At 30.3% G+C, this 17,738-nt stretch overlaps 1 protein-coding gene across 9 annotated transcripts in view; it reads left to right on the top strand.

The window, feature by feature from the left end:
* Positions 1 to 17,738, top strand: part of MESK2 (misexpression suppressor of KSR 2) — a 153,314-nt gene that overhangs the window by 60,929 nt on the left and 74,647 nt on the right. The window contains exon 1 of one of the 9 annotated variants that reach the window (XM_014432726.3): positions 14,601 to 14,619. The exons of the other annotated variants lie outside the window; for them this stretch is intronic. The gene's annotated coding sequence lies outside the window, so the exon portion shown is untranslated. Of the gene's footprint in view, positions 1 to 14,600; positions 14,620 to 17,738 lie in introns of those variants that run through there. 9 annotated transcript variants of the gene reach the window in all.

Below are 17,738 nucleotides of genomic sequence, written 5' to 3'. Positions count from 1 at the left end.
AAATGACTGGCACGTTCCAGAAATAGAATGGCTTTATTTATTTATTTTTTCCGATCCCTCCAAAACAGAAAAACATATGGTTACATAACTCAGATGGTTACTACCTTTTTCTACCGTTGGTACTTGAAGGTATACCGTGAAATACTTAGCTGTGGTTTGTTTGGTCCATTCTGTGAGAATGCTACTGTAGAAGAAATTGGAGGTGAGGGGCCTCTGCGTGATTATTAAACAAAGAAGAGAAAATAAAACCATTAGTAGTTATAGACGAATAATAAGAGCTAAAAAAAACAAAAAACAGTGAGAAGTCGAAGCATAGTAGGGGAGGGGAAGGGGGTGCATGAGAAGAAAGGAGTTAAAGGGTGTTGTTTACAGGGTTTTGAGAGCCCCTCCTGCCCTGCCACCTCGCAGGAAGGGGGGATGTTTGTCTTTATTCAGTCCAGTACTTCTACATATACCAATCAATCAGCCGATACGACCTGTCAGCTGTTATCGTACTAAGGCCGTAACTCCCCCCACCAGTTAACGAACAATCCTCGTAAACTTATACTCCATAATATAATAACATTTAAAATAACTCCGAAAAATGTTACCAATAAACTATAGGTATACTGTGCTCCTAAACTCCATCATACACAAAAGAAAAATACATATATCAATAACTGTGTTAATTGTTTACATAGTCATGTATAATGAAATAAAAGAAAACAGTTTTTTAGAACAAATAATTTCTTCAACTTATTATTAAAAAAAACTACATGTTCATAGTATGATTTAAGATTAAGAACTAATACAAACATTACTTAATAAAAGCATTACTTAAAGTCGTATACTTCAGTTATACATTGCTGTGATACAGCTAACTGGAGGTTTGTTCCAGAACTGAATAGGGATGAAATGAAGGTTGAGTTGGTTTTAAAAGTAAACAGTTAAAATTTGAAAGATGTAGGTATGATTGTGCTTCGGACTATTTATTTTGTTTTTGGTGTGTTTGATTTACTTTAATTTTCTTAAAATCAGTTGGTTACTTATTTATCTACCTAATTTTATTTTATTATTATTATTTATTTTAATTCTTTAATTTTATTTACTCTATTTATTTCTTTTTCTTAATTTAATTTGTTGTTTAAGTTTTATCTTTTCTATGTATAAATAGTGTGATTGAATTTGTTCAGTTCTAATACTCATGCCCATGTGTGATTCAGATTGTATTATTATCTATATAAAATATATTGTTAATTCCTAATTTAAAGCAAATTTGATCCTTTTTTTCTCTCAACTATATTCTTTACAACTTTTCCAACGTTTCGACCCTCAAGGATACCTTCATATTGATGTCATTTCCTTTTTCAAATCTTAAAAATGCAGGCTAATTGCCTTTGTCCCATATAACCTTTTCTAAATAATTTTTTTAGCAGAAATTAACATTGTTTTCAATCAAACGTTGATATTGCGATACTCGAAAACATTTTAATACTGCTACAGAGAGAGCTCTCTCCTCTAGTTATGACTTGGCACTATTTTATATTGATTTCTAAAATAAAATATTTTAACATGAATGAACTGTTGTTAGTAGATATTTTTGGTAAGTATTAGATTTGGATAAGACTGGAGGTACAGCGGGTTGCCCGTGGGGATAGTATGGATTTCCAAGGGACCTTGGCCCGCTGCTGGCGACCGTTCCCCTTGGGCTGATGTAGCCACGGCTCCCAATCGAGTCTCCCTATCGTTCCACAATCGATACAGGTGCCTTGTCTTCCTCGTTGTCTCAGGTCTTTACTATACATATTTCTGATGTAAAAATAGATAATAGATTCTTTTAAGAAAAACAAACTAATAAATCTAATCCAGTTTACATAGAAATGTTCAAAAACGATAAGACAAAACCTGCAATTTCCATTTATTTTGATAATTTGTTAAATATATTGTATTTTTTAGTCACTTTATCTCTGTAACTATCTGATTAAAAATTAATTTTGATATGTTTCGTATTTTAAAGGGTTGATAACATAAATATAGATTGGTAACATAATATATTGTGGGAGTGAGTAGCTCATAGGTAAGGTAATGGATTACTAACTCCATGGAACCTGGTTCGAATCTTCCAGCTGTGACAGATAATTATTGTTAGTTACCTGTAGCATTTGAGTCAGCCCTGTTGGTTTGGAAGCCCTGAATGGGTAAATGGGTAAAAATCTGGCAGTTGAGCATGATCACCGAATCACCTCCTTGCACAACCGCTAGTATAGTAACAGTACTGCACCCCTGGACCCTTCATGGGTTGTAGCAATACCGATTTATTTATTTTTTTATTATTATATCAACCGTAGAACGACCATGAGGTCCAAAGCTCGTCTCAGGGCACATAAAAACTATATAATATCTCCCCTTAATGGGTTGTGGTACAGTTTTAATTTAATTTAACATAGTGTATTATTTAAAATCTTAAATACTTTCTTGAGAATGGTTAATGTTGTTTAAATAAATAATTTAAATTTTAGCCATTATAGCTTCAAAACATTTTCTTTTTTTTACAAATCCGACGTTTCGGCCAATTCGGCCATCCTCAGGGACAATCTTTGACAAAACAGCTTTTATTACATGTGTGATCCTCAACAATTCAAAATACTTAACAATATTATTTATAATTCATCTTACCTTAATACAATTTTTGAACTAAATAATTTTAAAACACAACTTCATGTAATGCTATTCTGCCCAGGTGAATTCAAGTATTTCTCTATGAAACATTAAAAAATTAGGTAAACATATATTTTTTGTTAATAAGCATATTCTTTATTTTTACATATTTTTTTATGTCATTATTATTATATTTTTTATATTATTATTATTTTTCTTTATCATTCTTTATAGATGTGTTTAATATTTCGATTATTTTTATTTTAAAACTTTCTCTTTTTTCCATCAAACATAAAACAGAATTATAGTCAAAAGTATAAAAATGATATAAAAATTTAGAATATAGTAAAAAAAATACGCATACATAAAAACCCAACATAGTCGTCAACGATTATAATCTATTAACATTTTAAAAACACTCTAATATATGCTTTTAAAAAAAATACAGTAGGCTATAAGTAATAATTACTTGTCAATTTTTTTAATATTTTGTATTTATCCATTGTTTATTATTACTAACAATGGGGGCTGGTTGTTTATTTCAAATAAGCTAAATTAAAGGTACTAAGACTTTTTTTAAAAATTGGTCATTTCAACTCAGTTAAACAATTTGTATGAGGATAAGACCTATCTGATATAAAAGACTAATTAATTAAATAATGATTTACAAACCTTATCAAAATCGTTTGGGTCGTTTTTTAGAATGTGCTAATAAAGTATAAAATCTATCTCAAGTGGCGTTGCCATACATGTGTACTAACTGTGTGATTTCATTTTTGAACTGGGATGTCCACAAAGAGACAATTATGAGAGGTTTGGATGCAGGGGGCCTCAAAACATTTTATATTCATGTAGCCATACTTGGCAATTTTGTGTCAGAAAATTAATTTTTTGTGATCACATTCATATTAAAATAAAATAAAATAAGAATGAAAAATAAATAAATAAATGAAAGAAAAAAAAAACAGTACATAAAAATAAATAAAATCTCTCTTAACATATATACATAAACAGAAGGATTAAGAAAATGAACATTATGAAACTATGCACATGAAAAAATAAATAAATAAAATAAAATAATAATAAAAATAAAATAATCTCTAGTCACATTTACACTATTATAAACAATCGACCTGAGGATCCCTGAGCCAGTGGAGGCTGAGCAAGTGCGCTTAAGTCTCAAACACTCAACTTGAGTGGAGAATCTGACCACTGCAAGAAAGAAAATTAATTAAAGTTTTTCCTAGAGTATATAAAAAGTATAATAAATGTCCTTAAAAATTAGGTGGTTTACATCATAACTCTATCCTCTATATCCATAAATCATATCTCAATGAAATCGTTTGCAATATACGGAGTACATTTTGAGGTGATCCAATCTTCTTCCATATCTTTCAGTCCAGTAGATTCTATAACTGGATTCTTGAAATTCTACTACTCTGGGAAAGGAGTTTGGTTCTGCCCATTTCTGAACCAAGTTTTGTATTTTATTTTTTGTAATTATTTTATTTTAATAATCGCGATTTTACCTAATAAGGGGAAAATATTTTTACATTTCTAAAAGAGGTTTTTTTTTTATACATATAAATATTTCTATAAGGGTTCACTATACCATGGATCGATCTATACCCAGTTGTCTCATATCGATTTATTTCTCTGTTATGTAAAAAAGTTATTTGTGATCACCGAGTAATATTTTATTTTACATATAAAGTGAACTAATAAAAAAAAAAATAGTACAATTAAATGAACAGTTGTATAATTTGTTAAATATGGGTTGATCCACCATTAGGTACTTAAATAAAAATATTAATTTTTCATTCGTAGCTCTATAAATACCAACAACACTATAAAACCTAAGAGAATGTCATTTAAAGTAGAGCAAATTTTTTACAATGTGAGCCCTAATAGAGCTATCTACCTTCTATAGTTCCCGAGAAATAGCTTTTTAAAAAGCAATATTTCATAAAAAAAATGTATTGAAAAATCAGTAGTTAATGAATTTATTTTGAGAAATATATTTATCAAAAACCATTCCACTGAGTCAATTAGCACTGAAAGTATAGCTACATTAATGTACTATAACCTTTATAATCGTAGGAGTAGTTGATTTTATGTTTGACAAAATATTAATTTCTTATTATTCGGATGAAATTTTAGATTTTGTAAAAAATATATCTTAGGCCCATTAGACGCACATATGTCTGCCAGCACTCAAAATAAAGGACATATAACTTTCTATAAAGTTGTTTATGCCACGTATCTTCGTAAGAATAGTAGTTTTTTTGATATTTATATAAATATAAATTTTACATATAAAAGTTTGTCCGAACAACTATAAATTAATTTATTATTAAAAACAACTGATCCTACAAAGATAAGCATTATATAATAAATACATTATAGTGCATTAAACTAGCTTCAATTTGAGTGCTAATAGACTCAGAATAAATAATTGTTGTTAAATAAAAAAAATAAGCTTATTAAAAATCTGAAAATTTGGCTAAGGGACACCTAAAACGTTTAAATAAAGTGTAATAATAAATTTTTACCAGTAGCAATGGTTTTGATAAATATACGTACGTATCCTTCACCAGATAAAATTATTTAGAACTCTCTTTATATCCTGCTTATTATATTATTTTAAACCAAAGTTTAAAAATGAAGTTCAAGGTCCTGAAAAACCAGCAGAGATTTAAAGAACGTGTTCTGTGATGAGGACTCGCAGGTGCTTAGTCTTGACCGAAGCAGTTCCTGGACAGGTGAAGGCGGCAGGTGGGGTACTGCAGAGCACCTGCCCCTAACAGATTGCGGTAGTCTGACAGTCGTCTTTTTCTCTTCATAATGCGGTTTTTTCCGTACAAAGAGAAAATTAATTTAGCATATACCAAAAGATCAAGACACCTGGTAGTTATGAACCTGGTCTTTTTAGATCTGTTAGAGCCCTAAAAGACTTTTTTTTTTTTAATTTATTTATTGGCAACTGTATTTACTTAAAAATACATTTAGTAAATTTGAAGTAAGATCATTATGGTATATAGAGAAACTACCCATCGGTATGGCTCTAATAACATTTCTGCATTAGAAGGTCTCGGGACCATCTTTCTGGCGCCTCGGAGGATTGCAGGAATAAAAGAGGAAGAAAGGGGAGTTTATAATGGAAGGATTGTTGATTTCTTGTTCGGGTTAGATCGGTTACTTATGGAACAGGTCTTTACGGATGATTTTATTTGTGACAAAGTAAGGAGTATTGAGGATTCAACGAAGGATTTTCGATTGTAAGGATTGGATACGAGAAGAATTCGAAGGTTTAGTAGAGCCCAAAAGCTCAACACTGTATGGATAGGCCTTACTATAGTCATTTATATCAGTCTTTTGTAATGGATTGGGAGTTTAGACCGTTTGTCTTGTAAGTGTTCTAATAGTCGGAACCGGCGTGCTGTTTCCTGTCTTTTCAGTCTTGTGTGAGGATTCCAAGTTAATCGTTTGTCCAGCTGTAGTCCAATATAGCGTATATGTTCGACAGGTGTGAGAGCTATCCTATTAAAGGATACTGTAGGGATTTGTTGGAATTTATTGTGATTATCTAATTTTTTGAGGGTTGTAATATGGAATTGGAGAGCTTAGGATGCAATTAAAATTATTATTAACTAGGAGAACATATGTCATCGGCATACGTGGTGACGATAGTGTCAGGATTGGTTGGTATGTCAGCTGTATAGACTGTGTAGAGGATGGGACCGAGGATACTATCTTGAGGAACACCTCCGGACTGAGAGATGAGAGATGAATAGGAATGTGATTTATTTTTAATAATCTATCAATCTATCTATGAGAAATGAACCGATAATGAGAAAGTATGTAGGAGTTTGTAAAGCAGTACCGAGTGCCAGACTAGATCAAAAGCTTCCCATAAATACAACTTTAACACTCCATCCAAGTATGCTTGCAAAATGGCATGATTTCATCGAGAATTGTAATTGAAGACTATTACAGAATTCTTAGACATGGCGAAGGTCTTGTCCTTAAAAGACCAGAGTTGTTTCAATACTTTCGAAATACAAACTAAATAGATGCGCAAAGGATGTAATCATGCATATCCTTGTATACCTTTTTACTGCATGTTTCTATTGTAATGATAAACATAAATCTTTGGGTACACTCTTTATTAGTTTAAACAACAATGGTTATACTTGAACATAAAACAACAGATTCAACTATTATTATAAACATAAATATCTAGTTTTTTTAGATATAACGAAAAACACACCTAGTTCTTAATTATTAATTGTTAGTAATTGATCATAGGGCGAGAGGTTCCAAATGGGTTTGCCACTAAAACAAACAAATGTAAAATAATGAAACATTAAATGAATTATAAATAAGAATAGACTTAAAAGGAATATACTAGAGAAATAAAAATGTTGATAATCGAATCGGCAGTAGCAAACCCATTTCAAATACAGAGATGTCTCAGTTTTCGTCCTTTGGCAAGCCACAGAAGAAAAAAAAATTCGTAGAACTGAATAAAATTTACTAATATGTACATAAAGCAGGTCCAAACTTTCCTTCGTATAACTGAATGTTTCGCATAACTAAGTTTCGTATAAATGGATAATTACATACACATAATTAAGGGGTTTTTGTAGGGGATTGAGAAATTCTTCGCATAACTGAATGTTTCGTATAAGTGAGTTTCGTTTAAGTGAAACTTCACTGTATTAGGTATTTCACTCACACGATTTTCCTTACCACTTTGAACACAAAGTTCAATATTGGATTTGTTTGCTATATCATCTCCAATGATATATTAACATCTAATTAAGATATTGTAAAGATGCATGACGGACGTATATTGTTTAACCTTATTTTTGCAGAAAATGTAATTATCTTTTAAAAGGGTATCAGACATGTTCCAGGATATTTCTAGTTTCATGTTGATGAACGGCTTTCTATGGAAATATGCTTTTAAAAAAATCTAGTTTGGTGCGAGCATCATTCAACTTGATGAAAACTATGATTCGATATGATAAAAACTACTACTAGGAAGATAAACTACTGTATAGCACATTCAAATAGCTTTAGTTTGAGAGCTAATAGTTCCTGAGATGTAGATTGCCCAAAATAAATTCTCCAATTACTGATTTTTCATAACTAAAGGAATAGATAATTCCAACTTTAACAAACAATGGTTGATTAAAGGTGTGGTGGCAAGATTATTAATGTCTTCAGCGGCAATAGTCGACGTTAGCAAAGAGACTATGTATTTCGTAACAATTCCAGCTATCCTTGCTTTTACATACGATTAAGAATTGGTCACTGCTTATTATTCGATCGACGGAACCACCGAATAACTGAACTAGGAAGTTTGTATGATAAAATGATATGATTCTGAAAGTTGTATATTCAATAATCGACCACCGGTGGCCTTGTTCGAGCCCCGCCTCCAGCACATAAATGCCCCACGTAGCGTCGATAGCGGTGATAAATGCTCGGATAAAGGAAAATATAACTTGCCCTAAAGCTGATCATGGAAGCTTTAGGGTCCCATAATAAGGCACTTTAGTGGATTATTGGGTCGGGGTATGGATGTATCGGAGTGGAGAGGGTGCTTTGGGCCGGTGAACTTAATCACATATACGGTTTACGGCTTGTTTACCAAGCGGTTTATTTAACATATAACCGGTGGCTTAATAGCTGCTATACGGGCCCAATGTCGCATATATAACCGGAGGCTTGATTTTTATATGATTAAAAGCTCTATAATATGCTATAAAAATGTTTGAAATATTTTTCACATACTTTTAATGTAATGGGGTGTATAAAAATAATGACTATTAATCAATTTCAAAGGACTGTAAATATTTTAATCGTATTTAATACTTACCAGTACTTAATAATCCCTTTAGAGAATTCTCTAAGCTTGTTTAATGCCATTCGATTTAAAAAAAAAAAACCTCAGTTTAGTTTTTTTTTTTTTTTATTTCTTTACTATTATTTAGTTTATTCACAACTGTAAAAGTGTTTTTACAGCCAGTGAAGGAGATGTATAGAGAGAAAAACAAATAAATAAATAATAATAAAAAAAAAATGTCATGAAGGTATGAAGGTTAAGGTCATCCAATGATGCCTCTCCATTAAAATTGAAATTTAAAAATCAATTTAAGAGGTCCCTATTCCAGCTCCTTCGTAAACGTCGACTCGTATCTGGTAAGTCTAGTGTTGATAGTCCTTTAATTAGAGGGTTAGTGTGTGTTGGAAGTGTGTCGTGAAACCGTTTATATAATGATTTAATGGTTGTTTGTACGTAGGAAGTTCGTAAGTCTTTGTGTAAGTTCTTGTTACTGATGTAGGGGGGAGCGCTACTGACCAGTCTTAGTAATTTTGATTGAAACTGTTGCAGTTTCAGTAAGTTAGTTTTTTTGGTATATCCGTAAATTTGTGCACCATAAGTCCAAATTGGTCTCAGAAGGTATGATATAAAAAAAAAGAATTAATGTATCATCTGTGCTTAAATTAATTTACATTATAATTATAGTTCTTTCATTAAGAACTAATATATCTAGTCCTGAAAAATAAAGAAGAAAGATGCTTGTCTTATAAAGGGCGCTGTGATTGATTGATTACTTGCACCTTGGCCCGGCTCAAAGTACAATATATCAGCTGATCACTGCTGACACAATGATCAGACAATATCTTTCATTATGAGCTAAATCTATTACAAAAATAAAACCAATAATTATATTAACTGAATATACGTATCTAATTACTTTTCCAACACATATACTACTCAATTTTGTCACACAACCGAGCGAGCGAGTTAGAGATACTCAAGTTAGGTAGGCTAGATTTCACAAGGACTGCCATCTTTTAGGCTAAGAGTCCTGTGGAAAAAAAGTCAGTTATTTCACTCCGATTTTTGATAACTTAAAAAACAACGTATCCTTACTAGTCAAAATTAATGAGTCTGCCAAGTATAGTGAGGGGAATACGAAATCGTGGGTGTTTCAAAACGTTAAAAAAAGTAATTGTTTTTTCGGAGCTCTATATCTTTACAACTACCAACAGCACTAGAAAAGCTAATAAAAAACCATTTAATGTTGAGTAAATCTTCTTAATTATGAGCCATGATAGAGCTGTTTGCATTATATGGTTGCCGAGGTATAGTTAATTAAAAAGCAACATTTCATGAAAGATATACTGAAAAATCATTAGTTGATGATATATCTCAGGAACTAGTATAGATACAGATGTCTTTTAGCACTCAAATTAAAGCTAGTTTAATGTACTTTAAGGTAGTTTATAACATTTATCTTCAGAGTAGTAGTTTTCATGACATTTTTAAAATAAATCGATTGATTGTTGTTTGGACAATTAGTTTAATTTATGAAACAATATATCGTAGGAATCATTCGACGTACAGATTTCTCCCAGTACTCAATTTAAAGCTAGTTAAATTTACTATAAATAGTTTATAACGTTTATCTCTATAGAAGTAGTTCTGTTTTTTAAAAGTTGACAAAATAAATCCTCCAAATGTTGATTTTTAGTTCGGTCAAAATTAAAACTGAAAAAATCAGATTCATATGCAAATATCATATAAACTGTGAAGATAAACATTATAAACTAATTTATAACGAATTTAACTATCTTTAATTTGAGTGCTAGCTGACATTGTTATGTTTAAATGTTCATGAGATATAGGGTTTTTAACCTTTTTCCGAACAATTCGAAATAAATATTTTAATGAATTTATTTTGGCAAATATTATGAAAACTACTACTCCTGCAAAGATAAACGTAATTAACTAGTTTATAGTACATTAAATTAGCTTTAATTTGAGTACTAAAAGACTTCAGTACGTCTAATAGTTCGTGAGATATTGATTTTCCAAACTAAATCCACCAACTACTGAATTTTCAGTAGATTTTTTGTGAATTGTTTACTTTAGTATATCTCGGGAAATATTTAACTTAAATTGCTCTTTTAGTTCTTATATTTTAGAAAATTCTCTTCTACTCTTCTTTATATAATTTTGTATTCTATATCTATCTATATGCATCTATTATGTATTCTAGTGTTGTAGGTAGTTTTATAGATATGGAATAAACAATAAATCTTTTTTTAACGTTTTGCAACATCCGCCATTGTTTTATTCCCCTGTATTGACTAGCAACTATACAATAGTTAATAAAATAGTGCAATGTATTACCTGTTGTTAACTGGGATGCCACGATGATTCCTGAATGTAATTATCCACATATATATTTTTTTATTAATTAAGATTATTTGTGTCCTACAAAATAATTAGTGTTGAATTTATTTTTCAAAGGGCTTTTGTGTTTACAAGTTTATCAATTATATATCTTTATATTTATAAGATATTTTTATCATTGAGATTTATAATATATATGTAAAGGAGTTGTAAAATGTGCGTACATAAAGGAAAAAATTATTTATTTACATTTAGTACATAATTGAATGATACAGATAAATATAGTTTGCTATAAAATATTAATTATATTATTAATTCGTACTTGATATGGCTATGAATGTCTGAATAGATGGTGAATGCCGTGGTTGTTGACTTCCAAATCTGAAGAGCCCATCTTTCCTCTGCTCTTCTTAGAGGACTTCCTCTCGTCGAAGTCCATCCTCTTTCAGCTACCAGTTCCGAACCCTAAGTCCCTCATCCTCTCTTTTCTTTCCTTTCTCCCCCCCCTTGTTCGTACGGGCGTTACCCTTTTGGAATCTTATTCCTCTTTGGCTATCATTAGTTATGCCTTCGATAGACTCCGAGTAGGGGTGGGAACCCAATACCCTACCTGACATCCTGTGATCTTTTCTGCCTATACCTGGTCTGATGGTTTTTAAACATCTTTTATCCATTAGATCCTGGAAAAGGTGTCTTGGTGTTGACAGGTGTCGATCCACTTTTCTGTCTCTTGTCCTTCCCAGGATCAGGTATCGGCACAGATGTTGCTAAATCACATTTATACTATCGAGAGGGTTATTAAATATCAATAGTTCCCTCTTCTGCTTTTGGAATATTACATTAAATACGTAGTTCCAGTTTTTTAAAACTTTTAGGACAGTCAAGATTCACCAATTAAATGTACTAATGTTTCAGTACATTTTTTATAAAATGTTGCTTTTTAAAAAAGGTATATCTTTGAAACTATTAAACGTAAATGGCTCTTTAAGGCCTAATATTTTAGAAAATTTACTCTTTTTCCAGTGATGTTGGTTTTTAGTGTTCTAGGTAATTTTAAAGATACGGTGCTCCTAATAAGAATTTTTTTAAAAATCATTTTGACAGCTTACCACTCTAAGAAAACTTAACAGGATATTATTTAAAGTATAATGATTTCTTATAGAGTTTTGTACTCGAGATACAGTTTATATTCTAGTATTGACCATTTTATGACTTTATTGTGATAAATATCATGGAAAACTTTGAAGATTATTATTAACTGGTTTAAACTGGAATTAATAAGATTAATTTTTAGTACTTACAAACAACTGTATCTTTAATAGTTGTTGAGATATCAAAAATTTATTCTTCGTTTAGGTTTTCAAACAAAAACTTTTTACTTTTTAAAATAGCAGACAAATTTTTCCAGTCCATTTTCTCAAAGTTTATATTTTTTATTTGTGTTAGCATTTGTTTGAGGGTGCAATTACAAATACTTTGTGGAAACAGTTTAAAAATTATCTAGTTCACCATTCGTAATGAAACAGCTTTTAAATACTTAATATTCCACTCCTAAAACTCTCCTAAGATCCTCTTCAAACTCGTGAAGTTTTCTTATCTTCAGAATTAATCCCTCCTCGAAAGTTTAAACCAGAATTACTTAACCGTCTCTTGGCCAAAGTAGAGTATATGTGTAGGCGAGTTGTTTTTATGTTATGAATTCTAAAATCCAAAATTATTATGATACCTAAAGTCTCTTTGAAGCGTTATTTGTCGCTTGCAAGGCTTCTATTTAGGATAAACAATCTTTAAAGTTTTTTAAAAAACGAAAGTATTGCTTAAAATATTCTACCTGATGGATGATGAGTGATGTACAAAATGATATCCATGCGGAATCGCGTGTGACTTAACCTATAATTAGAAATGAACATAAGGGCCCTTTTCAGAGTTCATGATGATTCTATTAGAGAGATAACTTTTTATTTTTTAATTTATTTTTATTTAATTTTTTTAGTTTCACTTTTATTGGCCGGTCCCAATAATACACGAGTCCAAGAAGATAAAAAAGGCAGTCATTTCAACACAATTTTTGATTACTTTAATGAAAACTATGTATAACTAATAATAAAAATTAATGAGTCTGCCAAGTATAGGTAGGGGAATTAAAAATAGGTGGCTGTTTAAAAACATGAAAAAAAAAATTAATTTTATTTTCTGAGGTTCATATCTTTAAAATTTTTAACAACAGTACAGAATCTAATAGAATATCATTTAAAGTAGAGTAAATTTTCTAAAATATGAGCCCTAATAGAATTATTAACGTTGAATAGTTCCCAAGAATAATTGATAGTTGCCAGTCAATTCAGGGGAATAAAAAAATTGGCGGCTGTTGCAGTACGTTAAAAAAAAGAAAGTATTTATTCCATATCTACAACACTAGATATGGAATAAATACTGTAAATAAATAATATTATATAAAGAAGAGTAAATTTGAGTCCTAAAAGAGCAATTTACGTTCAATATTTCCAGAGATGTACTTTTCTTAAAGAAACAATTCACAAAAAATGTTCGGAAAAATCAGTAGTTAGTGAATTTATTTTGAGAAATCTATATCTCAAAAACTATTTAACGTACAAATGTCTATTATAACTGAAATTAAAGCTAGTTTAGTATATTATAAAGTAATATATGACACATATATTCGTAGGATTAGTGGTTTTCATGTTATTAGGTAAAATAAATTCATTTATATCGTTCAAAAGTTCATGTGCAAATTCATATTCATATGCCAATATCATAAAAAATACTATCCTTATGAAGAAAATTGGTCATATCCTACTTTACAGAAAGTTAAATTACCTTAATTTGTGTGCTTGCAGACATCTGTACGTCTTATAGTTCTTGAGATATGTATTTTCATCAATCAAATATTTTGTTCCAACAACTAGAAATGAACATTTTGTTAATTCGTTTTTTCAAATACACATTAAAATACTACTCCTACGAAGATAAACGTTATAAACTACTTTAAACACATTCAACTCGCTTTAATTTGAGTGCTGGCAGACATTTTTAGGTCAAATGGTTATAGAGATATAGATTTCTCAAAATAAATTCACTTTTGATTATTCAATGCATTTTTTATGAAATATTGTTTTTTAAAAAGCTTTATTTTGGGAACTATTGAACGTTAATAATTCAATTAGGGTTCATATTTTAGAAAATTTTCTATATTAACATGATATTGTGTTAGGTTTTTTTTTTAGTGTTGTTGGTAGTTTTAAAGATATCGAGCTCAGAATGAAAAAAAATTGTTAATGTTTTTAAACAGCCGACATGTTTTAATCTCCCTGCTTATACTTGGCAGACTTATCAGTTTTGATTTTTAATTATACATAGTTTTCATTAAAGTAATAGAAAATTGAGACGAAATAACTGCCTTTTTTCTCCTTTTGTACTACATAATTTTGATTTAAGTCAGTGAGTGAGTGGTTACAGACAAGTACAGACCGATTTGTATGATATGATTATCTTCTACAAACGGTAACCCTTTGCGATATTGTACATCAGAAGTTATGCTGTTAGCAGTTAAAGGAATAGAGATGTTGAGAACTGATAGAGAATTGCTAAGGTTGGACACGAAGGCATGTCCTACAATGATCCCCTATTCGGCGCTGGGTTGGTCGATAAGCAGGCGGCCTCCGGTCTCACCACACCCAGTCAGTTTTATTCGAGTCCCGTCTTCTCTGGATCCCGTTGACGTCTTGTTCTGCGATATATAGCTAAAGGTATGATCTCGTAGTAAGGATTGATATTCAGTGCGCTTCTTATGGACTCGATATCTGATAGCTTATAGGCTAATGTAGCTTGCAGTTAACAATTGTATTAATGAAAAGCAATTATATTAATGATGTTATAAAATAAATTTTTTTTAACATTTAAAATTTGATGGATAGGTAAAAACTCGAACGTAAAATGAATTTTTATCTTACATCAGTTTTTCGTTATTATTTTTTTTATTTTTAATTACCTATATATATATATATATATTTTTAAATCTGTTTAGTTACAAAAAAAAAATACAAATTTAAATAATTAAAAACTGATGAATTGAAAAATAGCTTTCTGTGGAAGCCTGCAATTTTAACTAAAACGCATTAATTATAAAACTTTGGATATTCTAAAAATATTTTATCTTCAAGTTATAACTAAAGAATATATGTTTTTTTGAATAAATATATAATGATCCATGGTACAATTAATATAATAGGGTATTTTAGGAAAGTTTCTTATAGTGCTTATTTGATAATGATAATTCCTTTGATTTTTGAGAAGGGTATCCATTAAAACGGCATTTTACCAATATACGGTATTTTACGGTTTTACGGATAGGTTCTCATATCTCTTATTTGATTATGATAATTCCCCTGACTAATAGGGATATGATAATCCCTATATTTTTTTATTTATTTTTTTTAGCACGCAAAAAAGCTAGCCACCATTATTGTTTTGGCATGACGTCATTCCGACATAAATATATGCTAGATTTATCTACTCAGTATGAGTGTTATTCTACTTTATTTTAATTTTTTTTAGTTGTCATTATTATTTCAAAAAATCACCTATTATATTCCTTTCCGTATTGGAGCAGTACCTAATTGTAAAAATACTACTACAAAGGCTCTAAAGATAAAAGTTGTTTATCCGAGTGCCAAAAGCTAGCTAGAAAGGATTCAAAATTATTATCTTTTCGATGTAAATATAATGCAAGATTTTGCAATTTCTAAGTACTTCTGGAGTTATATTTATTCCGAAAGACTACTTAAAGTAACTAAAAAAGTAATGATTTTGGCATCCAATTGGATAAAGATATAGGGAATTATGTAATAAAAAAAATTGTTATTTGCTTTTATCAAGTCAATAATTTAAAACAACAATACGGTATTATTTTTAATGAAACCAAACAATAACATCAAACTGTAGCAAATTTATCCCTCCCACGTTAACTAACTGATATTTCTTCGATTGATATGATTGTATGTGAAATATACAGTATATATCAATAGAAAGTATTACGATCGTGAAGACAGAGTTAAAACTGATTGCTAAGATTGCCATGGATACGACCGTTATTCATGAATGAACCATTGATAAACAAATATCGTATCCATGACGATTTTAGCTATTATTCAACTATAGCTAGTTTTAGCTAATTCTTGAAAGAAATACATGATTTGAGGTCCCTTAGTCTCGCAAAATGGTCTATGTGTTTGAACAACCTACCTCAAAAACAAAAAGTCCCACGAAAGTTAAAGTACATGTTTAAGGTGAATATATACCTGGTATGTGACAGCAATTGTTTCGTTAAAATCGGGAAGTGCCTCTTTATGAAATCGATTTTTCACATTTATTCGATTCATACAAAATCGGCTCTAAGGCATTGCATTTAACTCGCTCTATCAATGTACAATAAGGTGTTATTTATTTAATATCAGGCAGGTTTTATCCTCATTTAAATAGTTTGACTGAGCCTTAATGTGTTTTTTTAAAAAGTCTTCCTCTAAAATATCTTCAATTTTTTTATTTTAAAATAATACCCACCTCACATCCTTAATATTCATTAAAAATGAACAGAATTTGAAAACTAACTTAACTAATTAACGAAAATAAGAGAATTTTTAAAAAAATATTAAATACAACATAGAAAAATAAAAATAAATAATTTATTTTATGTGATAACTGTGCTGCGACTTAACGTTTTATTAATTAAGAACAACTTGGAAATATATTGAATTTTTTATTCCCTTGTAATATATCGATACGTTAAATAACTAGATATGTTTTTCCCTATTTTCAACATTTTTTAAAAGTCTGTTCCTAGGGATAAATTCGTCTCTTGTTGAGAGAAACTTGGCTCCGCTTGAGAGTTTTCCGTTGTGAAGGGATCAAAGAGACACATAGTGAGTTAAATCTCGTTTAATTCGACACCCCTACCGTTAGACGAGATTTAACTGTATTTCTGTATTAAAATTTTTGCAGTAATAATCTCACATTATTGAGTACCTCTCAAGTTTGAAACTTCTTTCATATAATCATCATCATACTGTCGTCTGATTAGAAGTTTTCAGATTCCCGCTATCTTAGAGTTCATCTTAGTGATGTTTGTCAAACGCATTGTTTTCGTATCTCGAATGCCGCTACATTCAAAATTGTCCTTTTAGGAGAACTGTCACCTGAAGGGAGAGGTCCTATACCCAAACTTTCATAGGATAAGATTTTATCACCCTCCGGTGGAAACTGGTGTACCTCAAGAGGCTGGAAATACACGAGGTATAACTAAATTTGTTGTATCAGCCTCCCGAAGCGACAGAACTGGTGGAAGCAGCCGAGGTGTCAATAACACTCACAACTCTTTTAATATCCTGAAAGGGTCCTTCTTTCCCATCTCCCTCAGGATCTAGTCCTGCTGACGCACCCTCTCCCTACATTCAATGATCTCACTCTCTCGAGTGGTTTTCTTTTCAATCACATTTTCTATCAGTTATATCTATTAATGGAAAAAGTATAGCCTGGACGTTGCCGAAGTTATTTTAGTGAACACGTGAATTCCATGTTGAATAAAATAATATTTTATATAATTTGGATCTTATAAATGTTATATTTATTAATGAAATTAAAATATTTTACACATAATAAGATTTTCATTCTAATTAATATAACCGCAAATTTTGATTTATCTTTTTATTTTTTTATTTATTGATATTTACAACTGTATAAAAAATACAACAAGTAAATTTGATCATAATGACATAATGATAATGATATGATACAGCATGTAGAGAAACTACCCAGTAGTAGAACTCTAAAAACATTTTACAATATAAGGTCATGAGGCCTTCTTCTTTTC

The sequence above is a fragment of the Halyomorpha halys genome, unplaced genomic scaffold, assembly GCF_000696795.3.
Source record: "Halyomorpha halys isolate HHAL.00 unplaced genomic scaffold, Hhal_1.1 Scaffold1103.1, whole genome shotgun sequence".
Taxonomy (NCBI): domain Eukaryota; kingdom Metazoa; phylum Arthropoda; class Insecta; order Hemiptera; family Pentatomidae; genus Halyomorpha; species Halyomorpha halys.
This window is presented reverse-complemented; position numbering and strand designations above follow the sequence as displayed.